This window comes from Pseudonaja textilis, chromosome 2 (genome assembly GCF_049901715.1).
Source record: "Pseudonaja textilis isolate UNSWEBS1 chromosome 2, rPseTex1.2, whole genome shotgun sequence".
NCBI classification, from domain to species: domain Eukaryota; kingdom Metazoa; phylum Chordata; class Lepidosauria; order Squamata; family Elapidae; genus Pseudonaja; species Pseudonaja textilis.
Genome location: NC_141991.1, coordinates 181,063,472 through 181,089,382, shown reverse-complemented (window position 1 = coordinate 181,089,382; position 25,911 = coordinate 181,063,472). Strand labels below are relative to the sequence as shown.

The 25,911-nt window shown below is 39.4% G+C and overlaps 1 protein-coding gene across 7 annotated transcripts in view; it reads right to left on the bottom strand.

Moving 5' to 3' along the window:
* Positions 1 to 25,911, bottom strand: part of ELAVL2 (ELAV like RNA binding protein 2) — a 154,777-nt gene that overhangs the window by 121,808 nt on the left and 7,058 nt on the right. For 4 of the 7 annotated variants that reach the window (XM_026718592.2, XM_087926551.1, XM_087926554.1 and 1 more), the window contains exon 2: positions 17,753 to 17,868. The exons of 2 other annotated variants lie outside the window; for them this stretch is intronic. The gene's annotated coding sequence lies outside the window, so the exon portion shown is untranslated. The remainder of the gene's footprint in view (positions 1 to 17,752; positions 17,869 to 25,911) is intronic. One more of the 7 variants, XM_087926552.1, reaches the window with a different exon arrangement.

Below are 25,911 nucleotides of genomic sequence, written 5' to 3'. Positions count from 1 at the left end.
CCATGAATTCTGACGTCACAATGATTTTATTTAGGTATTGATGTGACCTAAAATTGGTAGTAGGACGCCGACCTTGCAGTTGGCGCAGCCATCGCAGAGATGTCCTTATAAAAAACGAGGATGCTGTGGAGCCCCGGACCATCCAGGTCACTGCCTGGTGGGTATGCTTAAAGAGTTTGCTCTGACCTTTTGTCCTCCACCTTGAGCACATCCTCTGGCTTAGTGGAAGAGTGCCTGATGTTGAAAATGAGGCAACCACTGGGGCATCCACAGCTGGAACCAGGAGAGCATTGACCAAGGAAGGGCCCATGTTGTAAAAAACGCCTGTTGTGTGAAGAAGGCTGAGGCCCTGTCCCAGGGGAGGCACACTTCTCCTTGAACAAATCCAGAAATAACAGCAGGGATGGAAGAACCTCTGTATGGACCACTGACTTTGAGAAGAGTCCCCGTGGATAGTAGAAGCTGCTAGAAGTTCTGGAGCCACCTCCTCCAGGTTTAATTGGGCTGTGACCAAGGCCTTGTGTAGGACCAGTTTAAACAGAGAAGGTTTAAAACCACTGCTGATGAGGATTGATCAGACCTAAGCCCTTCCTCCTCTGATAAGTTAGGATCCCTGATCTCACCTTCCTCTTCCTCTGACATGGAAGAGTGACTGTGTAATCCCTCTCCTCATACTCACCCCAATCAGATTGGGGAGATGGGCAACTGAACTATTGTTGCCTGGGAAAACCCCTCTGAGATGGGGCTTCTTGGAAGAAGGCAGAGAACAGGGACTGACACCCCCCCCCCCAAGGAGCGGGGTGCTGGGAGCTTCCCCTATGAGAGTGCCGGCCAGTTGAGCAAATTCAGCTGTGAGGCCCCTCCAACAAAATGTCTGACTTCCACCCAAAATGTCTGACTGCCACCCAAAATGGCCACCCACCATGTGTTCCAGCTCTAGGAAGGCTTTTTTGCCTCACTCGCTCACTAGGCTCTCTAACAGCCCCGAGCGATCAAACAAACACTTATCTTCTATCAGCTGAGAGGTGGCGAAATGAAGCTCTGAAAATCAGCTGTGAAGTGGTAAGGTGGAAGGAACTGCGTGGGAGGCTTGCAGAGTGTTCCCTGGGTTCGCAGCTCCCTCGATGGCAGCACCAAAGCCTTGATGCTGCAGGAGAACGGATTCCTGCTCCCCTTGGGCACAGCTCAACTGGAGCCCCAGAAGCTGTGTCGAAGCTTTGAAAATGCTTCTCTTCTGAAACTCCTTCTCTACTGTTTTTGCTAATGATTTTTTACGTTTAGCTCTTTCTCCTATCCAGACACTAGCTCTTTAGAAGTAGAAGCTGAGTCAAAAGCTGGGGAGCCAACTAGGGGCTGGCTTTTTATTTAGTGGCAGACTCAGCTCTATGACGTCAGAGGGAGGAGTCATATCCCATTTCTGGACTCTCAGCGCAGCATGGATGAGAATGTACTATACAGCATTCTAAATTGGTCAACAAAAATTACTACTCAAAATACATCTAGTAATCATTGTTATCCAATGTTCAGAGATTTTAAGTGCAGAATCCAAGGCAACCAAGGGATATTAGGCATACTGAAATAACCAGGTTACTTCATATTTACTGATGGTTAAAAACTAGAATTATAAAATTACCAGAAATTTATTTTGAAGCAACATGGCAAGTTTTGAAGACGGGGAAGTATAAAAACAGAGACAATTGAAATAGTTAATATTTTACAACATTTTATAGAAATAAAATCACTGTTAATTTGGTTGATAGCACTACTAACAAAGATACCCAATATTTATACAAATTATTCAATTACTATTATTCATTTGAGCAATTTTTTTATAAATGAAACAAAAAGCTAGTGATCTAAGAAATATAATTTCTTTCAATTCTACCTGTTTAGGAAAATTAAACAAAAAGGTAACATTAAAACCAAAATAAGCCTCCAAAACTGAAGCCTGTTAGCAGTTACAAAGGCTTCTGAATTCTCTTAATAATTTCCATGGAATTCAGAAAATTTTAATTTTTCGGAATGAAAATGACTTTAGCATGCTGCTCAGTTCTTAAGTTAGCATGAATATTTCAATTGATTATGCTTCTTAGTAGATTTTGTGATATTATTTTTATTTCTTAAAAAAAATTGGAAATATTTAGTAGCTTTTTTCAACTTTTTGAAAAAAAGGGGGGGAGGGAAATTCTTTTTCTAGATGCTTCCATTTTTCCTAGAATTTTAATCCTACAATTGTTAATATTAAGTGGAACAGCAAACCCAACCACAAAATCATTCTTTCCCCCAAAAAATGTAATAGATGCTAATTACTGAATTTCCAAACCTTATTCCTGAAACTTTAATTTTTTCCTGAAGCTAGCTAAAATAGAATAATATAGTTTTTATATAGCTATAAGGGTTCAAGTGTTAGAGAAAAAGTACACCCGTTCTTATATTTGACTTCATTAACATCTCTCAGAAGTCTTACATTCTTTTCCTTTGTGTTTTTCCCACATGCACAGAGTGCGCTTTTCAAAGCAACTGAATGTTGAACATTGTGACAGGAACTGACTGTCCAGCTTCTTGCCTGAGCCTGACATCATGAGCTGAGTGAGAGCGAGTGGCTCAAACTCACCCAGCTGACTTTCATGCCTAAGATAAAGCTAGAACTCACAGTCTCCTGGTTTCTAGCCTGGTGCCTTAACTACTGGATCTTTGGCTCTGTATTATAAAAGGCTTACATACTCTATGCATTGTATAGTATGTTTAATAATTTAAAGCAGCGCTCCCCAAACTTTCGGGCACCAGGGACCGTGGAGAAAAGTTTTTCCACAGACCAGAGGCGGGAGGGCATGATTTTGTATGCTGCCTGCATCCCTGGGGCTTCCCTTGTTTGCACGACCCGCTTGCTGGCATGCCGCAGACCGGTGCTGGTTCGTGGACCAAGGATTGGGGGATTCTGGTTTAACAGACACATAATAAAATTCTATTCATTTAGGTAGTGACTAAGTTAGTCCATTAAAGTGCTCGAGAAGTACATTTTAGTAATTAAAGCTTGCTTTCAAAAAAACAAATTAGTATGAATGCTTCATTGAAGCTTTTGTTTTATTGGGCCGTTAAAGCCTACAAGTACACCTATGACAGTAAAAGCAGCCCAAATATAGCCAGTGTTTAACTTCAGTTCACCACTGAATAATCTGCTTAAGCTAAAACAAATTTAGTATACATAAAAGTGATATTGCCTTCCACTGAGGACGGCCAAATTCAGAAGGGTGAACCCAACTGCATACATATCCTACGCTGAGCTACATAAGCACTTATGTTGTCCCTTCCAATTCACCTCACAATGTCCTTTAACACTACAAACTTGTGAGAATATTAATATCTTTTTTTTAAAAATGCCATGAAGCTAGAAATCAGGAGATTAGGAATTCTAGTTCTGCCTTAGGTATGAAAGCCGGTTGGGTAATTTGGGGTCATTGTCTCTCACTCAGCCCAATCTACCTCACAGGATGGTTGCGATAGGGAACATAGGAGAAGGAAGGAGTATTATGCTCGCACTTCAGTTATTTATAAAAAGTAATAAAGGCAGGATAAAAATAAATTAATACAAAATAAAATAAACATCAGATGTGATAGAAATCAAAACCTTCGAACAGTAGCAAAAAAAGAAAACAAGCACTTTCCAATTGTCATACTGTTGTCACACTGAAGACTATTATATAGTAAGTCATTCCAGGCAAACTTCTAACACGCCATCTCTTGGCATAAAGCAGGGGTGTCAAACTCGCGGTCCACCGGATGCGTCACACACTGGCTACGCCCACCCTGGTTTAACAAATGGGGGAAAGTTGCAATACGTCACATAACAACAACATGATGCCACGAGTTTGACACCCCCGGCATAGAGAATAGTTTGGATAATAAGGAGAAACCAATATCAGAACTAATTTTAGAAGAGTTTGGAGAATCAACTGTTTACTTTACTTTATTATTTATTACTATTTTTATGCCACCCACCTCCCTTACAAGGAGATTCTGGGTGGGTTTCACCTTACTTTGCATAGACACAGTCAACCCAAACAAGCAACATATCCAGTTATGACCTGCGAAATCCATTCCAGGAGAATCTAAACTAGTTCATTAATTAGTAGTATGACTACCATACTTCCAAATGATGGTGTAGTAGTAGTTACACAAAGAATACACAGAAAATGGAAAAATAATCTAAACATTCAGAATTAATTCTCTTATTTGCTACACTAAGATATATATACCTGTTCCCAACTTTGCTTTCAATAATCAATGCTATATTTCATTCTGAAAGTAAGAGTTATAAATAGGTTTAAATAAACTGAGATTCTCTAGAACCACCTAAATTATGGCTCAGGAGCATCTCTGCGGTCATCTTCAAAATAAAAATATACCTTGAACGACCAAATTGCCTTCTTGTACAAAATCTCACAATATTTCAAATATGAGTACCAAAAGTTGAAAATAAATTTTGATGTTGTAATCTCACAAATGCTATCTGGAGGACTGGTATTACAATACTCACATGTCTCATATTAGCAACAGGGCCTACATAGGGCATTGAGAGGTGGGATCCTCAAAAGCTTTTGATCATATTGAGGTCCACATAAAAAGTTTGGAAAACAGTGGCCTGAAACTTGTGTGTGTGTGTAAATGAGGTATAATTGAAATTAAGCAACTCTAAAATACATAATCATCACTTGGTAAAGGATGTTACCTCTCTCATTTTGGAAAATATTAAAAAGGCAGAATATTATATTTCTCCAAAAAGAGAAATGGAAATCTTAAAAGAGACAGAAACTCAAGAGCCTCATCTCCCTGTCCCATCCCTCCACCCACCGCTGGCCAAGCAGATACTGAGCTTGGCAGCTTTAGAAATGCAGATTTGGTAATCCATTACTGCTTGCAGCAAGTTCTGGCTCTGAGCAAAGATAGAGTTAGCCTTCAGCCACAATAGGAATTGCACAACAAGGCCCTTCATTGCATCAGCACACTACAACCAACCAAACTTATCTCAGACAAACTCCTAGGATGGGAGTCTGACAGCAGCCAATAGAATACATGCTCTTGCACAGGAACAGGAAACTCAAGTTCACTCTCCACTCCATGTAGTCAGCTGCCCAGGCCATGTGGTCCTGTCTATCAATAAAACACCTTTCAGCCTCCATGTTTCTAGTGTCTTTCTCCGTGCTTGGAACTGAACCTGATGGATATTTCTTCAAACACTAGGTTAGTCACCAAAACGGTGTTGAGATCCTAAATGTATCAACTGGAATGTTAAAATTCACATTTCTCATAAAGAGAAATAGCATGCAAAACACATCTAATCATGATTTTTAGAATTAATCACAATATCAACTTTCACAAAACATGCTATCAGCTATGGTGTTCAAGTGATAATGGTTGGGCTCACTAAAAACATGTTAACCCCCAGCTACTTACAAACAAGCTAACATTATTACTTTAGTGCAGTGTTTCTCTTGGTAAGTTTAAGAGAAGGGGACTTCAACTCCCAGAAATCCCCAGCCAGCATGCTAAGGTTGAGAAACACTGCTTTGGTGCAATGGGTGAATCCAAACTACTCCATGCAAATATCTGCAGAAATGCAACAGAGAACTTCAAACGTGTAGTGGCACAAGAAATCTCCCAATTTCTTCAAGATGAAGAGAAAGTAAATTTTGGTTACACATAGTCCTCAACTTCCAATCAAAATTGGGATGAGAAGTTCTGTCATAAGAAATGCGGTCATAATCACATGGCTGTTGAGTAAACCTGATTCCCCCCCCTCCCCGAAGGTCACTAATAATGGTCATGTCATCTTGGGAGGTTGCAACCATCGTAAATACATTCTAATTGCCGAATTCCAAATCACAATCGTATGACCACCAGGATGCTACAAAGTTCATAAGTGCAAACATTGGTTACAAGTCACTTTTTTCAGGACCACTGTTAACTTTGAACAGTCACTAAACAAAGAGTTAACTGCATTTTACATTTTTGTTATTGTTATTCTAAGCAAACTATGGTTAATAGTATGGAAGATTGATTGAAACAAACTCACAGTAACAATATAACTGGAACTTATTTCAGTGAGCCACTAATTTTTCCAGTTTAAAGCCAACAAAAAATCAGAGTTATCAACAAAAGGTTTCTTTGCAACTGTGCCAAAGGAGAAAAGACAAGGAAGTATAAGCTACTAATTCATGTAATACTAAACTTGTGATAACCCAGAGTGTAACAGAAATATCACAAAATCCAAAACATAAATAAATGTCCTTTAATGCCTCCAACTTGGCCCTACTGTTCAATAATTCTCAGTTGGAGATAAAACGTACTCAAAAATAGTCTTCAAAAGAAAGCAATACAGTCCGAACTTAATGAGCAGATAGACGTGAAATAAAAAACTAAAATAAACTACAATGAAGGAATTTCCACAACGGACCAGGATAAGTAATTACCAACTTCAAGGAGAAAGCAGTCTGTTGGAAGCATGCCAAGCAAGATAACTTCAGTCCAAAATAATACACGCTTTGCTTCTGGCAATACCCGTCTCTCTTATATACTATTCTCCCCAGCTGCAACCAATGAGGGGGATCATGGCCGCTTCCTCTCTCAAAAGCCAAGTTGTTGCCTTCGCCGTTCCTCCCTGCGTGTCCTAGGATGAAGACGGGATGGGCCTGGTACTTCCTCTGACTGTTCAGCTGGCCTCTGCCCCTCCCCAGCCTCTTCCATAACCTCCGGAGCTATACCTCCACTCCCTGTCAGCTGTTCCTTCTCTCCCTCAGAGTCTGACTCTAACAAGGGCATGACAAAACCCATCTTGTTCAAACTGCTTGCCTTCTAAATCTACTTAAGCATGCCCATCATAACCATTAATCTTTTTTTGCTGAGGTTGATAGTAATTGTACTCTAATGACTCTGGAAAGAACACAGACCATTAATTATGATTTTAATATTAGAAAAAAGTACAAAAAGGGGCTGTGAACAAGAGCTATGTCAGCTTCTCCTTTAAGGAGAGCCTAGAGAAATAGGGCGTTGGTACTTACCTGATACACACATTCTCTTTGCACTGTGAAGAGCACCCAGTAGTGGGAGATGCTTCAGACTCTGCACGTCTAGGCTAGGCTTAATTTCTGGAATGCTCCTCCTCCTCCACGGGATTCCTCACCAGCGTTCCCCAGTTTTGGCGAAGACGAGAGAATAAAAACCACTTGCTCTGAATCGTTGGCCGAAATGGGACCCCACCAGACGGAAAAAAAGGGGGAGTGGGACTGGATGCTCTTCACAGTTCAAAGAGAACGGGCGTATCAGGTAAGTACCAACACCCCTTTCTCCTATGAGCTGTTCAGAGCATCCAGGAGTGGGACATACCAAAGCTAGTGGGAATACGTACAGAAGACCCTGGGGCCAATGGCAGCGGAGCGCACTGAAGTTCTCCGCTCCTTGTGAGGGGTACCTAGAAATGAATCTGGGGAGCTGAGAGTTGAGGGGGGAAGCGAACAAGTCTACCACCGGCTGCCCGAATCTCCTGACCGCCTCTTGAAACAGGGTCCCAACGACACAAGCACTCCGCTTGCCACATGAGGTGTTTCGACTGTGTGCCCCCTTTTTATGTGAGCTTTGGCTGTTACGTTGTTGGTCAATATTAGTATGTGTTGATTGCATACCTGTGGAAGGAAGCTGCGGAGAGCCAGGTGTACTGCTCGAAGCTCCAGCCAGTTTATGCTGCACAGCTGTTCTATGGTTGACCAGCGGTCTTGGGTTGTGAGCAATTGAACGTGAGTTCCCCATCCAAACAGGCTGGTGGTGATGGTAAGTCTGTGTAGCTCTTAGAAGAGGCAGCCTCTGTTGATGACTGGCCTGGTCCACCAGAGAAGAGATATGAGGACCTTTGATGGTACCTTGACCTTGTATTTGGAGTTGCTTCGGCCGGAGCACTGGCACGGGAGCAGGAACTACTTGAGGGATCTAGTGTGGAGCCAGGCCCAAGGGATGATAGATATACATGAGATCTTGCCTAAATTTTGATAGTTCAGCTAGGGACACCCTCTTAAGACCCCTGATCTCCTTAACTAGTTGCTGAATGCTAGTCTATCTGGTGACAAGTAAACTTTGCCTTCCACCATATCTATGACTGCCCCCAGATGGATTAACCGAGTCGATGGTGTTAAATGACTCTTTTTTCAATTTATTGAGAACCTGTGTTGTTGTAGGGATTTTAATGCATTCTGAATATCTCTGACTGCTTGATGATTGGAAGATGACAAAATTGTCATTAAGGTAACACTGGAGTCGTACAGGGATATCACAGATATGAGCAGCTAGAGCTGCGAGAACCTTCGTGAAGGTCCTGGGGGCAGAAGCTAGTCCAAAAGGAAGGGCCACATATTCGAAATGGTGGTTATTATAACAGAATCTCAGAAATTTATAGTGGGAAGGCCGAATAGCAATATGTAGTACGCCTCTGTCAGATCTATAGACGTAAGGACGTCACCTTTTCTGATACCAAGTAAGATAGATTGCAGAGTGTGCATTTTAAGCTTGCGATATACTAAGAAATGGTTGAGACGTTTAAGATCTAATATTGCTCTCCGCCACCACCCCCGAACTTTTGGGAACAAAAAGTTGTGAATAGAAACCCCGTCCTCGTTGGTTGGAGGCTACTGGTTGGATGGCTCGTATATCCAGATGATGTTGGATAGCTGTTTCCATGAGATTACATTTAACCGGATCTCTGGAGAGAGGGCATGACATGAAAAAATCTGGGGGAGAGGATTGAAACTCCAGCGCAAGGCCAAATCTGATCATGTCTCTGACCCAGGAATCAGACGTTGAGGAGTCCCATTGGTCTACAAATAAGTTAAGGCATCCGCCAATGGGAGTCAGGTCCAGGGAGTTATCTTGGACGCTGAAAAGACCTATTTCTTGCTCCCCGAAAAGATCTCTTGGATTGACCACCCCTTCTGCTCCTATCCCCGAAGTCGGACCTGTCTGGCTGCTGCTCTGGTCTGAATGATGGGGGTCTTTGGTATCTGGGTGAAAAGGGTCCCTGGTAAAAGGTCTGAAAGGATCCCCTCTGAAAGGACTGAGGGTTTCTAGAATCTGACTTCCAAAAAAGGGAAGGTAGAATTTTCTTTTTGTTTCGGGTTTCAATTAGTAGCGGATCAAGAGAAGGGCCAAACAGTCAGTCTCCCTCAATAGGAGATGAAGCCAGCTTGCATTTGTGCTTAAGGTCCACTTGCCAATGTTTTAACCATAGTACGCGTCGCGCTGTGACATGTGAATGGCCCTGGCTGAAAACTTGACCGCATGATATGTTGCGTCAGCTGAGAATTCTGCGGCTGCTATAAGTTTAGCAATATCTTGTTGTGCTCTAACGTTGGAATTAGGGACATGTTCCCGTAAGAGGCAGAGCCATCTGAGAGAAGAACAGGTAAAGAAGGAGGCGGCCGTGGCTGCTCTGATGGCCCATGCGTCAGACTGATGGGCCCTGCGTAAGGCTAGCTCAGCCCTTTTTTCCTCCGGATTTGATGCCTCCAGCACTTCACTGGGAATGGAGGACACTAATCCCACTATAGGTTCATCTATCTCGGGAATATTCAACAATTTTGAGAAATCAGGGGCCAAATTGAAATATTTCCTGTCATGTCCAGTAGGGGCCAGGTACGCCGCTGCAGACGCCCACTGTTTCTGTACCAGGTCCAAAAACATGGGAGGAACTGGGATCACCTCTGCCTCGACTACTGGTTGATTGAAAATTAGATCTTCTGGTCCCTCTTCTGAAGGAGCTGGAGTGGTAGAAGGGGTCGACTTGTTCAGGCGTGCAATGTTTTTTGCCTTAAACAACAGAGATCTGAAAAGTTGTGGGCAGAATAAGCCTGTAAATACAGATTGATCAGGAACAAGGCTCTCATCCTCAGACTTTCTAAGGGGTCCGCTTCCAACAGGGGCTCGCTGTCATGTATTGATCCTGATTCAATCTGTTCCATTTGCTCAATTTGATCCACTTCTTCCTCCTCCTCCTCCTCCTCAGTCGGCCCTTGGAGGGGCACTTCCCATTGTAAATGTACCTGGGTATAGTGTTGCTCCGACCTGATCAATGACCTCAGTGATTGGGAATCATAATCAGAGGTTACATGATGTTTCCTGGTCAGAACTGCGTGTTGAAGACCTGTTGTGATTCCCTGGCAGATTGCCAGCTCCATCGAGGCCTCCATCCTCTCTGGAACTTCCTCTGGAAGAATGTCGTCCTGTTGAAGATTGGCAGCCATTGGAGTGAATGTAGCTTCGGGAGCCCTTTGCATGGTCGGTGTTCCAGGTAACTGGGCCTGTTGGCTTTGGGGAGCCAAGCTGCGCCTGGATGAGGAGGAGAGATCTAGGGGAGGAGGGAGGGAAGAGGTAGACGGACCTGGACTGGAGGAGGGAAAGTCCTGTGAGGCCCTGTGCGCCTCCCGTGTGCACTTATCTGCTTTTCTAATGCTTTATGGCGCCTGTTGGCTTCCCTTTCTGAAGCTTTAGAATTCCCTTTAGCCTGCTTAGGTTTGTGCTGAGATTTGTCTTTGACCTTCAAGGATGACGCCTGAGATGACCACCTGCCATTTCGACTGAAGGAATTACAGCATGCTTGTTATTCAATGCAATACTGTGAAGGCGGTTGGCACGCCCAGGGGCCTGATCTAAGGACAGACCAATTGCCCTGATGATGTTTTTATTCCCCCTTTCTCTCTTTTTTTTAATACCTATCTATAATGAGTCATATCTCAGTAATAATATTTTATTGATATTAAAATATTATACCGAATAATAATTATTGTTGTTGTTTTGTTGTTGTTGCTGTTGTTATATAATCACTAATATATATAGCTATATGAATATGAATATCAATTAAATAGCACGAGGCTACAATGTTGAAAACCAAACAGCCAAATTGAGAATGCCTAAAGGCCCAAATTGATAAAGGTAGAGGCCTTCAACAGCTTCCCTGCACAGGTGGACACAGGCCTATGTGCTCGCTGTTGTGCCACTGGGTTGATTGGGCTGCGAGGGTTAAGCCAACAATTTAAATGTAGGAATAGCCCCGAATGTAGAAAAAACAAGACGAGAGTATAACGATCCCAAGTGTTCCTGAGAGAAACCTCTGCTCAGGACAGAAAGTACCTCATGCAGCATGAAATGAAATACAGTCAGTGTGGCCACGAGGTCTTTGTAAGAAAAAATGGCCTCCGGCCGTTAACTTTTTTGGCGCACTCCCCAGCAGCAAACTCCCGTCGTGTGAAGGAGTAGCCTCCGAGGGCTCTTCCTATAAGGCTAAACGGCGGGGAAGGGTGGAAGGCACTAAGCATTTGAATCTTCCACCCCCAGGCGGCGTTCAGAGGGGAGAAGGAAAGCGATACGACTCTGTTGTGAGCAAACAGCTCATGCCGCTGTTCAGAAGAAAGAAACTCTGCGGCTATCTGTCGGAGTGGCAGGGGTAGAAAGAGCAGTTGTGGGGAGGGGCGCAGAGCAGCGCCAAAGCCTCCCTCTGCTTTGGGGCGCGAATCAGTGCTTCCCTGTAATGCGAGCGATCTCCGACTGCCTGATGTTAAAGAGCCAACGCCGAGAGATCGTAATGCGATTAGAAGGCCAAAGAGTTCTAAAGACAAGCTGATCAATTTTCAAACCTGCTAGTAGAGAAATGAATTTTCCTGTTTCGGCCAAGGAAGAATCACAAGCACTGCCTATCCCTCACAAGGCTGAGCCAAAACTGGGGAACGCTGGGGAGGAGTCCCGTGGAGGAGGAGGAGGAGCGTTTCAGAAATTAAGCCCAGCCTAGACATGCAGAGACTGAAGCACCCCCCACTGCTGGATGCTCTGAACAGTTCATAGGAGAACAAGGATCTTTACCTAGAGTGAAGGAGGGTAAAAGAGGCATGATAAAGGCCTGGAAAACCATTCAATAACAAAGAACCTTTTTTTAGTCTTTCTCATGAGGCTAGAACTTGAGATCATCCACTACAACTAAATGTAGGGTGATTCAGGACTAAGAATTTTTCACATAACTATACTACAGAGTTTGCTGCCAGCAGCTATGGTAAAAATAGAGAACTGGAATAGGCTTAAAAGCGGATTGTCCAAATTAATGAGAGATCAGGCAATCAAAAGCTACTATGGCAGAGAAAGGTTTACTGTCAAGGAGGAAGCCAGATTCACTTAACAATGGTATTATAGCTTAAAACAACTGTGGCTAAGAAGATTGTAAAAATGAGGCAAAACTCATTTAACGATCTTGCTTAGCAATGGAAATTTTGGGCTCAACTGCGGTCATAAGTCAAGAACTACATGCACAGTCATGGAAAATATAGTATGGAAAATAAGATAATCCAGCTTTTAAATGAAATAGTTACATGTCTACTATGAACACAGCTTGGAAACCTGATTTAGAGATACAGGACCAACTTTGTGATAACAGGCATTAGAATCAAAACCACAACTTTTTTTTTTAATTTTACAAAAACTTCTATTAAATATTAAAAAGATAAATACAAAATATTAAATACAAAACTTCTCGTTAAAAATGAAAAACACTATACACATTACAAATTAATTAGACGGTGCTTATATAGCAAACATTATTCTAATACTTATTTTATATATCTGATTATTATTCATACTTTAACCTGCATTGAAATGGATAAACTTACTCTAAAATTAAAAGAAAAGGAAGACTCAAAGTACTATACAGTCTGGGAAAACTAGTACAAATGGATAAACAATAGAAACCAGCGAGTAAATAAATAAGAAAGGAATAGTATAAAGAGGTCAAAATCACAACTTAATGTGCTGATTTAGGACATAGAAGACTCAGGTTCAAGTCCACTCTCGGCCATGAAAACTTGGTGACTTTTTGACAATTATTCTACCTTACTTACTACCTTACTTCAGAAAGTGATCGTTATTGTCATGATTAAAAATTACAGAAGCGTGTGTTATTTATGCCAACGTGAGATGTTGGGATAAAAACAAGATTGATATTGAACAAATAAACCGTATCAGTTTATAATAGCAGTTTATAATAGTTTATTATTGGGTTACTGCACAGAATACAAAGTTAAACCCACAAGTCAGGTTTAACTCTTAATGAGTGAAAGCAGTTTTCTTGATGGTATTATGGAACTGGTTTATCACTATCTTCTTTTCCGGGATATTTTTTCTACTTTCCAAGCTAGTCTAGGCCAGTGGTGGGATTCAAATTTTTTTACTACCGGTTCTGTAGGCATGGCCTGGTGGGCGTGGCAGGGGAAGGATACTGTAAAATCTCCAGTCAAAAGTGGTATTTGCCGGTTCTCCGAACTACTCAAAATTTCCACTACCGGTTCTTCAGAACTGGTCAGAACCTGCTGAATACCACCTCTGGTCTAGACCCTCAACATTTCAGATGAGTACAAAGCAAGATTAACTTGCACACTATCAAATTTGCACAAGTCTACAAATAAATCACTTCAATTTCTCTTATTTTAAACCACCTAGAGTAAGGGTTATTTGGGGACTTCTTTCAATATTTAGAATGGGTTGCAAATAGTCAACCTAATTTGGGGGATAAGGCGATAACAGGGCTTATTCCAGAATTTTAAAAAATGGCTAAACATTAAAAAAAAAACCTCAGGGAAAACAACTGACTTCTGATGTTGTTTGAACAGACTAGAGAACAATACAATCATAGACACAAGATATCAACCTCAAGTACAGTAGATGGGTCATATTCTACGCTAGAGATAAATAGGCAAGAGAGTGATATCTATTTGGATAAAATCCTTCTGATTGTGGCTGTTATATTTTTATTCCCATTATGAGAAATATTGTAGAGTTCTTGTCCCACATCTCAGAAAAGAAAAGGTGGAATTGCAAAAGATACATGTTACTACTAAGATAATCCAGAAGTAGAATGTCCTCTCTAAACAAAGGTATAGTGTTTAGGCCTTTTCAATTTCAGAAAAAAATACAATATTAATGGAATAGGTTTTGTCTCCTCTACCAATCAGATTTAGACAAAGAAGTTAGATAGTAGGCAAGAATAGAGATAACACTAGTATAGTTTAGACACTTTCAACATATGGAATTTACTAAATGAAAATGAATTGTTCTGCTGAGTTTTAAATGAGGATCAATCTAAGTTTGATAATTAGCAGGTAACCACAACACTCTTTCACTTCAATGAGTCTCAACAAAGAGAATTTAACACTTCTAAGCAAACCAACCGAAAATGCAATAAACATGTTAATTTTTAAAATGCCACTTGATTATGAGTCAGAAGCAGGCCACTCTGGGGGAGAAGGTGGCATACTTGGAATTACGAAGACAGGTTAAGTACGCTTATCGAGTATTTTAAAGATGGATTGGCTGTCACAATCAGCACACTGGGATATAAGGCATCACATTAATAGAAGTTAAATTTAGCCTCTGCCATCACTTTCTTCTACCATACTGGATTATTTGTGGAGGCCAAACTACATTGTTGCAAATAAAGGCTAGACATTAGTACTCTACTGAATATCACTTTTCAGTTTATTATTACAGGAATATTTTAAAATATAGCTGGGGAAGGAGCAAAGTTTCTTGATTCACTATGTTGCCAACTGTAGGTCTGGGTTGCTTTTCACTCAACATATTTTTGAGACATTAGCTACTTTATATTACCATAGCTCCACACAGCAAAAGAGCAAGATATAGCCATAAAGTTGCATGCTCTTTTCACTACTCATCCTGGCTTTAAAACCATCTTATTTACTTTAAAACTTTAATGCCAAAGTCTAGAATCTATATTATACAAGCACATCTGAATTAAATGGTTCTATTTTCAACCATTTTAAAAATAATATTTACTGAAGATTAATTGCAATTTAGGATTCAGATATGATACTGAACAGCAGCTAACAAAACCTGAAACGTAACAATTATAATCTGTCCCAGATATGCTAGGAGAGGTTAGTTATGTAAGACAAATACTTCTAAGCTTTGCAAAAGCCCTTTCTCTTTTCTAATCTACAGTTTAAAGATAAAAGCTCTAAAATAAAATCCGGCAACCAACAACTAGTTTCTCCAATGGAGCCCAAGAAAAGCAATATTTAAGGGGCTCTTGGTGTTCTGAGCTTGGTTGTTTTCTTGCATATGTTTCATGACCCAAATCATATCATATCCAGGGGTGGGACTGGTTCGGGCGAACCAGTAGCTCCAAGGATCAGCTGTGAGCGAACTGTTCACTCCAACGACCAGCTGTTGGGCTCACACACCAGTTCAGTCTATGCTTTGTATCTTGTTTTTCAACCTCAGCTGATTCGCGCAGCACAGCGGATTGCCACACACCAGCTGTTTAACACAGATTGCTGCAGAAGGTCAGTAGCAAATGCTCTGCATGTGTGCAAAGCGCATGTTGCACGGGTTTAATTGCACCCCTGGTCACATCATCATTGCTAATGAAGATGCTGTCTAGCACTGATGATGTGACCTAGTCTGGGTCATGAAATGTCTGCAGGAAAACAACCAAGTTCAGAGAGCATCAATTAGGACCCCTCATTTCAAGCCTGAGCTACAAATATTCTCCTTTATTGAAAGCAACATAGAACTTATTTTTCTTGCAAAAAATTAATGGATTTTTCAACTGGACATCTACTCATTACTATAAATGCAAAGTGTAAATTAGTTACACTACAAGGCCAAATCAGTTTCTCTAGCATTTTCGACATGAGGCAATTGCACAGGGTTTTTTTACAAAAGCAAAAGCACTGCAGCCAAGGTGTTGACAAGTTTTTAGAATTATATGGCTTATAATATACCCAAACTCTTCCATCCATAAACACACTTCCACAAAGCAGTAATTTCAAACCATTCTATCTAATAGAAACTCGGCCTCCACTATGATTCAGCCTGAACTTTATGATTTTCATTAAGGGTCTTTTATATGCCCTGCCAATAATCCAAATATATTTCATGGAAATATAACAGGAATCCTCCGAGTTGTTTTGTTTGGTTATGCAACTTGTACAAAAGTGTTTACCCTTTTCTTAGCATGGTAGCAGCATATTTTCTCTTTCTATTTAGTCAGCTTTTGCTACTTGGGGATCATTTGTGCTGCTACTTTTTAGATGCTTGCTCTTTTAAAAGAAAACATTTTTTTTTAAAAAAACTGATTTCCATTTATTCCTTCTATTTATAAATTTTCTTTCATGATTTATTCTTGCTGGTGGCCACTTGGATTGACAATAGGAAAATGCAATGAGAACCCAATAAATAAATACAAATTTCACATAATAGTAATTTAGTCTTTTCTTCACAAATCAAGAAAATGCAAGCGAAAGTTAACTATTTGGGCACAGAATATGCTAAAGCAAATGTGAATGGGAGGGTTGAAGGATATTGCTGCTTCTTTCTTTCTTAAAACATTAAAGGGCTTTAAAATTGTTGGGGTTTGTTTTCAAAATATGAACTCGTATTGAAGACCTACATTACAGATGGAGCTATGTTTCTATCATCAATATAACAGAAAAGAACTCAGTTATTTCTTAGCAATCGCAGAACTTAAAATTTAGCAATAAGATTGCAGGGGGCTTTTGGGGAAAAAAAACAATTCCAGAACTGAGCAAATCTGGAGCATTTTAGCCTTGGGAGCCACAGATTAATCATACACATACCGGTAACTCCTGAATTTACAATCACAATTGAGATCGGAACTTCCATTGCTAAGTGGTGAATCATGCCCAATTTTAGGACTTCTGCCTCAGTCATTAAGTGAATCGCACATCGTATCACGTAATCATTAAGGAAATCCAGTCTGGTCCCCAATTGTGATCATGTGACACTAAATCTGTAGTAAATGCCAGTTGTCACATGCCCAAATTTTTAATCACATGACTGTGATGGCAACATTGTTACCCTTGTAAATGCAAGGACCAGTTTTAAGTCACTTTTTTTTCGTGCTATTACAATTCTGGTCATTAAACCAATATAAAACTTGTATCAAAGTCTACCTGTACCTAAAAATCCATTCTCGTACACTGCAGACCTATCTCTTGCAATGTTAAAAGCATAATTCTAAATTTACAATATCGATACACCTTAAGGTATTTACATTGTCTGCATATACAACATTTTAACCATAATTCTTACTGCAGTTGCTTTTACTTTACACGGTAAAGCAGCACCAACAATAAAGGACAACAATAATGGTGAGCATCAATAATACATTTAAAGATGAAAACAACCTACCTTTCCAGAACTGTAACAAACTGTTTTTGGAGTGATTTTCCAAAAATAGTTAAAAGTACAATGCTACAAAATTTAGATGTTTGTGTATTTTGACTTTATTATGGGCTTGGTTATACTATACCGAATTGCATTTTTAATTTACACAGCACACTTATCAGGAATATTTAATTTCTTAATATAGACAGGTTATAAAAAACAAAACCTATAACTCTTTTCATGTTTCTCAGATCAAAAATATAGTTGATTATTTAGTGTGGGAAAGCAGAGGGACCTTTATAATGACTAATGGATGTTTTTCGATATGTGTCTACACCACTAATTAGAGAGCATCCATAATAGCACTTCCTATCATTGGGGTGCAAGTAAACAGCAAAGAAATATATTTTCATATAATACTTGTAAATGAATAGCAGATATAAACTATTAATTTGATCCTACTGTGATTTTAAGACTCAAGGAAAACAATCTAGTTAGAGAAACGATAACAGTGCTTGCCTCCTACCTTTTAATTGGTTATGTTTGCAGATTCAAGATTGGAAGTGAGTGGTACATACAGAAATGCAAGTCAGTCTCAAAAATCCTGCTCAGAGTTGTAACTGGAGCATATGGAACGTTCTGCTATTAAATGAACAAACAAATCAGATTATTAGTCTAGTTGATTTTTTTAACAGAAAATTATTAATACAGGGGCCACGCTGGTTACACTAACGTAAACCTTGTGCAAACACATACAGCAAGCAGTTCTTCTGTAAAACCCACCACATGGTACACAATTCAACTGAAACAGCAATTAATTCTACAATTTCTTAATTCTGGAGTCAAGTTCAACTAAATATTAGATTCCTGACCAACGAGACACATTTTGACCCAACTATTAATTTGTCAATTTTCTTAGCCAGAATTTCAGCTTGTTTTTAATGTGTATTTTTACTATAGTTGAGCAAGCAACCAAACAACATCCAACACAGCAACCATACAGAACTTTATCATACTGAAATCTAAATCTTTTCAGAGTTCAAGTACACTGATGAGCTTCTGAATGATTTCCTGAGAATAGCACGAAAGCATATACGTGTAATTCACATTCATCAGAACAGAGGTCCTATCCAAACTGATTTAAAAGTTGCAAAATAGAATTCATATTCTATTAAAATATTTCTCTCCATGCATGCACAATGTTACTGAAGAAAGCGTTTGGGTCTAAGCTATTATGGGGTGCATTCTTACTTCAGGAAAAAGAGCTATTTTAAACCGACACTGATGTACATAGCTGTTTGGCTTCTTGGGAAGGGAGCAAAATTGAAATAAAAATAGTTTGAACAGTTCAATAGACCACAAATTTTGGCAAGAAATAAGATGTATTATTTAGAAGGATTCTTTTACTACAGTCCGGTGATAGGTTTGACAGCACCACATGTCATATATGACTTAGGCAGATGTGAATCTAATTTTCCATCATGTGGGAGGCAACTGGGAAGCTATGTAAAATCAATATATAATTTAAATTTTTAAGTATGTATGACAATTTAAAAGTTAAAATCATTCCTCGACTAAAGTATCTCCAGTTAAGTTTGATTAAACTCAGAAATAAAACATTTTGGTAGGGAACATTAGCACTTTACAAAATCCTCACATAAATCAATCTTTGAGATGTCAATCTTTGAGATGCTTTCCCCAACTTGTCACAATCCAGATGTACAGCGATCTCACTCCCAAAATTACCTGCCAAAGCAGCTATTTGTAACAGAGAGCACTTCGTTTATACAGATGTTTTTAGAACTGGCATCTTTTAGCTTTTCCTATAATATTCACTGATATACCTTTTCACAATAACACCTAGCATAGTACTACGTGGGATTTTGCAACACTTAAGTTTAATCTTAACACCAATTATAACTTTCACAAGCTCAAGTGTTAAACTGCCTTTAACACCTCTACAATCCTGTACTTGATATGACAAGGAAAAGGAGACAGCAGTGGAATAAGGGGTTATCTGGGTATTTAAGAAAAATACCATCTTGAAACATTCAGAAGTACACCTTTTAAACATCTAACCACTTCTAGAACTACATCAATTTTATATTATATACTATAAGCTTCTATCATCCATCTAAAGTCCGTCACCCAACAATATTCCCTACTTCATCTGTTCAGACTCATACAACAAATTAAGAGAGTCGTGTTTGGATCTAACATGTATTCATCTGCAACAGGTGACAAAATAAAACAAGCCACTTGCCTTAATGACTTTTTCTAGATTACAGAAAGAATTTAAGATAACATGAAAAGGTTAAAAAAAAAAGAACATCCCAATTTCTGAAAAGGTCAAAGACCTTTATAGATTTTAAGAATGCCCACAAACAGGTATTTAAATGTCAGCACAGATATTATTTCCTTACACTTCCCAAAATACTGTATTCTTTTTAAAAAGTCACTCAGCAAATATCCCAGAGAAACTTGTTAAAGTAATGGGATAAGCATACAGCTAAAACCACAGGAACCATAGGCTCCAAAAAGCATCTGTAGGTGGATTGATGTTAGGTTGCTCATAAATGGCCTATACCAGAAGGGTGTAAGTTTGCCAGTGACATCCCATTATTTAAAGTAGTTAAAAAGAAGACGGGGAGGGCACAGAAGAGCTACAAAATGTTCTTTACAGATGGAGGACTACAACTAAAATTATAGTTCAAGGAAAGAGAAAACACAGTGGGTAAAAAACACCTATAACTTCACACATGACTTGATGGGTTCCAAGCTTGTATTGATAGACAACAGAAGGAACATTAGAAGGATGGAGTTTATTTAGAAAGTTAAAATGCTCAGTTAAAATCTTCAATAGGTGATGCTAATTGCTAAGTAATGAAATAAAGGAATAGTGTCTGGAAATTTGGCTGTTGCAAAAACAGGTTTCTAAATTGTTCTTATAAATGTCAAGCTCAATACTAGTTATTTGCTTCTGATCAAATCCCTGGAAAAATGAAAGTCTCTATTGCAAGCCTCAAAGGTTTTAGCTACGTACCATAACCCAAATATACCTGCCATTATTGTGTCATAGCAATTGCCATGTGAACTTGAAAAGCATTTTTGATTATTAAAGAACCTAAGGTGGCATTCCCAAATGTTTCACTAGAAATTCTGAATTGTGGTCTTAGTAGGAATACATCTAGAAAAACACAGAAACCAGAGCATTTGGGGTTATTTTCTTCTTTCCCTGTCTCCCAACATGTAAACTAACTATAATCTTGTTCTGGCTCAAACCTTGTTCCAAGGAAACAAACACGAAACAGAGGTAATAGCAAAACCTTTTAATGATTCTTTACAAATTCCGTTCCTTCATGGTTAAAAGGCTGTTTCAAATTAATTGTCTCTGATAAGAACGAGCCTTGCCAAGATTGTGCAAGGCTGCCAAGAATACTAGATAAAGTTACTAAGAAATATTTCAAACACAAAGTCTCCAAACACCAAGATACTCCGAACGTCCACAAGGCTTGAGTGCTAAAACTTCTTTGCTTCCTGCAAAGAACTTTGGTTTCTCAGCTGGCTTTTATCTCTTAAGGGAGGGGCCATTACTTTGCAGCCTTACTCCTGAGTCACCCATGCTGCTGTAGCTGCTCTTTCCTTTGGAGCAGCCCCGCATGCACACACACTGGGCACAGGCTCCTTGGGGTCCTCTGCATCACTGCTGCCAGCCTTCACAATCTCTGAAGGCAGCATTCCACTCCCTGGTGGTCCTGGCCCCATCCCTGCATCACACGCAGGCCCCTCATCCGAGTCCTCGCTCTCCAAGACCTCAGCCATCCGCACCTGCTGCTGACAAACCACAACAAATCTGTTTAGACCAGGGGTATCAAACTCGCATCGTCACAGCATCATACTGTGACTTTTTCCCCTCTTTGCTAAACTGAGTGTAGGCGTGGCCAACGCATGATGCATCCAGCCCATAGGCAGTGAGTTTGACAATCCTGATTTAGACATAGCCCTATTTACATCAGCAAAACACCATCCACTTTACTGTAGCACCAAGTAATAAGCACCTATTTAGTAGGCCTGCAAAACTAAGTTCTAAGATGTAACAAACAAAAGCTGTACTACTTAACATAAGAACATTTTTAATCTGTATCTACACTAGTACTACAAAACACTAGTAGTTCTCTTTAGCTAGATTTTGATTGCAAAGTGGAAGTGCTTCCACAAAGCCAGTTTATATTCTCTCAATTATATTCCTCTTCAAAGAGAGGACTTTGATAACATTTCTTCTGCAGGTCCTATATAAACCAATCTGACCAATTGCTAACAGTTATAATCCCTCTGCTGGAATTAGCTTCTTGCAATTAAATACAACATATGCAGAAATGTTTTCAAGCATTTTACACCCTGCAAATAAAGAGAACATGCTTGGAATCCCCAAAATATTTGTAATGCTTCATGGCTCAACAGCTCCCCCACCATTCCTGGGCTGACAGTGTAATTCCAATCAAATATTTACTAAGAATAAAGCCCTGCTGAGTTCAATGGGGCTTATTCCAAATATGCATTCTTCAAATTGCAATCCAAATCTCAGCAGCCCTTACTAAAAATCAGCCGAATCAAGCAAGGCAACGCTGTAAAGCTACAGTTGCTTTCTATCTGTATAATTTGGCACATAATATAGAAACACAGCTCTAGTTGTAATCCATTAGATGTTGGAATCCCCACAATTTGACAACAAAGCCTGCTGAGCTAGTAACATGGGCTGATCTTCAAATACTGGCAGCACTTTCCAGTTCTTTTCTCTGCAGAAAGGGATAAAACAAACCCACCTGCTGCATTCTTCTACATTCCCTTTTGTTTGGTATTTTATTTCACATGCTCCGTTACATTTTTTTTTAAGAAAAAAAAAAATAGAAATAGGCTTATGCTTTCTAAAAGGTGTTTCTTGTTCTTTTCTTCGCAAGAATGTCATCAGAGTCACAAGTTTTAAGGTAAAGTAATGTGGGAGATAATCCAGTGCACCAAACTGTATAATCTAGACCCCTGACTGGGGAATTCTGGGAGTTCAAGTCCACCAGGCTTAAAATTGCCAAGACTGGAGACCCCCGATCTAGATATTAACTTTCACAAACTAAATTCGAAATGCACATTTTGAGACCCTTTTATTTGAACCCAAAATAAAAAGATTCGGTGCCTAGACATTTAAGCAACAAGCATTAAAAAACAAACCCTGAGGAATAATATTCACATTTAAAAGATCGAACTATTTGGCTCAAACTAAAATATTGAGAAATTCCATTCATGCGCATTCTTAACATGAAAGCAAGGTCAGCAAAGAGTGGGGGAAAAATCAGCAGCAGATAAGCAAAGTGATGGATAGTGGCTAACTACTAAGGAATTGCTCTGAGAAGAAACCACAGCTCAAATAAAACGTAAACAAAACTATCACCTGCTCTGATGGCTTGGTAAGCGTTTTAAGTGTGACAACATACAGTATCAGTCAACATACAGTATTCTTGCTCAGAGCCAAACACCAAGAAGAAAACAGACTAATAAGAAAGGAGTCTCACAATTCATCTGGTAATTAAATGTCGTGGGCAATGTTTCACTACAAAGGAATGGCATCAATGTTCCTCCAGAAACCATAACCTAATAATGAATATATACAAAAGGTAAAACGTGACATTGGCTTTTGTTCAGGCACTGCAAGGGACAAATTCTGCAGAAGTGGAACAAGCAACTGGCCCACTTTTCCATCGCTAAGGACTATTTCCCCAAATGCTCCCTAACTTAAAAGCATAATACTTAAGTATTTCAGTTTATTCTAATTGGAAGCCCAAACCAGCATTCTTCACCGGGTGGTCTGTAACAAAAAATGGACCTAATGAAAAACTATCCTTTTCAAATGTAGGTCTATTTTTATACAAGACAATTTCCATCTTTGCTCACCATGATGCAATAAACCATCTTCTGTGATTCATTCTTTAAAACCAAGGCTGTAGGAGCATTTGAAAGTAATGACTCAGTATCTATTTAACTGAAGGACAAGTTTTACTCAAGTAATAAGCAAAAGATGATGCTGATCTGTTCTTCAGATAAAGTTTTTCCCCTTGGTTTGCAATTTAGAATCATTACATACACACTTTCATTTTCATGTTCATTTTGGAATTCTAATTTCATACAAACATTCATGAGGTTCTGCTTAAGCTGTTTTTAATCATAACATTCAGCATTCCTTATGCTGCACTTACACAGTCCAGATGGCTTATTTCTTATAACCTTTTACATTATAGGTCTCTACAATTTTTGCTACTTCAAACCAAATGCAGACCAATCACTTTATATTAATAGCTTTTCAGATCAATGTCCGCTTTAGATCCAGAATCAACCATTTCTATTACACTGACAGCTGTATTTTGTTTGTACATCACAATGCAGGCTCAATGTTAAATATGGTGGACTCAGTTTGAAAGTATACCTTTACCACACTCAGCAAAACATGAACTTTCAAGATTAATTAAGGAGCAATAATTACTATACACAATTACTATAATTACCAGTTCAGGATGTAGGACAGTCTAATCTTGTGCTGAAATTTTATTTAAGGATGCACAAGGTACAGAGGTCTTAGCTTTCCCAGAGCCCCAAAATAGGTCAGTGAGTTAAAGAAGAAAAGGGACTAATAAGAGAACATTTTTACTAAAAACAGCTAGAAATGACAGGAAAGTAAAGAAATATAATAAAAGCAATTTTTAATTATTAGTTTGCATAGAACATTGTTTAAAATAAGCATTAGATGGCCCAATCCAGTAATTGCCATTCATTTAATGAGATGAAAACCTCTGCCATTTCCAATCAAAAGGCCTTAGATATAGCCATAATTTATACTTACCTAATTTAGAAAATGCAATGGTGTCAATGTTTTTAATATTTATGTATGAGCTACAGATTAGTTCTGAGATGCTTGCATGTGTATGCACCTAGATACCTATGCATATAGCTAATTGCTGGTTTTGGCCTGCCTCACTTTTTCCTTACTTGTATTCAATTTGCTGCATCTGCATTTAGCTTTCAATTACACTGAATGCTATTATACTTCACTGAGAATAATCACCACTCTATCTAATCCACCAAGTTGAGAAATTCCCCTCCAGCCCACTTATAAGAACTCATGGTCCCGGACTTTCACTATTTTCAACTAGAGTCATTTTCCCCCCTCCTAAAAAAAATGAAGTAAGACTCATCAACTCCATTTGTGGCCTTCAGCAACTCAAGATTCCTTCTAGCATCAATTTGGTTGGAAAACCAATTTGGATTCTACAGTAATTTAGCAAAATGGTATACAGGGAATAAAATAGCTCACACTTGTATTCCCAAAAGTAATTGTGCATACTCCTAAGAACCCCGCAGGGGGCTGCTTTGGGCCCCTATAACTGCTTCCCCCAGGTTCAATTTTTATTTAAGAAAAGAGTCACTAACTTAACTGAATTGGCAGAATTCAAGTTTCCCAGCAAGGTTTAATACAGGTTTGTTTCCAATATTTCAACAAACAAATGCAAAAGGTGATAAGGGTACTGACTTTAAAAAGCTTCAGCTAAACATGGGGTTTACTCCAACACAAGACTGCAATGGTTTGTAGTTTTAACATTATAGTCAGCATACTAATATAAAGAATTTTTTTATCTGGAAGTGCTACAGCCACAATTGCACAACCTAATCAAAGAACTGTGTTGAAACCTACCTGCCTTCCACCCAAATCTATCAAGTCTTCCTGGTTCTAGAATATCCTTAACTCTGCTCAGTGCTTTTCTGGAAACTCATTCAGTTCCTTGTCCTAGAGCAGGGGGTCTCCAATCTTGGCCAACTTTTAAGGCTTGTGCACTTCAACTCCCAGAATTCCAAGCTGGCTGAGGAATTCTGGGAGTTGAAGTCCACAAGTCTTAAAGCTGCCAAGGTTTGAGGCCCTTGTTCTAGAGCAGCATTTCTCCAACCTTGGCCAACTTTAACGTTCATAGACTTCAACTCCCATAAATCCTCAGCCACTTTTGCTGGGAATTCTGGAAACTGAAGTCCATACAAACACAGCTTTAAGAAGCCAAGATTGAGAAACTCTGCTTTACAACACATCCTATTCCAAACTAGTGGTTAGAATGCAGTACTACGGGGATACTACTGCTGTCTGGCTGACAGCAGGCAGTTAGAGTCTCACCCAAGATTGATAAACTTTCTATCCTTCTGTGGTGGTTAAACTGAGGACCCAGTTTGTTTTGGGGACAATTATATGCTGACTCTGTAAATTGCTCGGAGAGGGCTGTAAGTATATAAGTAAATGCTATTACTATCCCAGCTCCTCAAGCTGTGCAGCTGCTAATGCAACCAACTATGGGCCTGTGTGAGTTACAACCCAGTTTAACTGGCAAAAAGCCCAAAGAAGGCAATATACGAAGAGCATTTTGCAAACATGGCTGTGCCTATGGCTGCCTACACATACCATACCCAAACATGCCTACACTCCTTGCTTTAGCATAAGATAAGCATAAGATATCTAACACAACATTTAAGGTTCGTTTGGTGCTTTTTTTTTTTTTTGGTACTGGAACCCTGGAAAAAGAAAGTATAAAAAGTCAAAACTATACTGCGGTTAAAAGGGCACAGCAAGAAAAATGTGAAAAACCGACTTTCATTCCTATC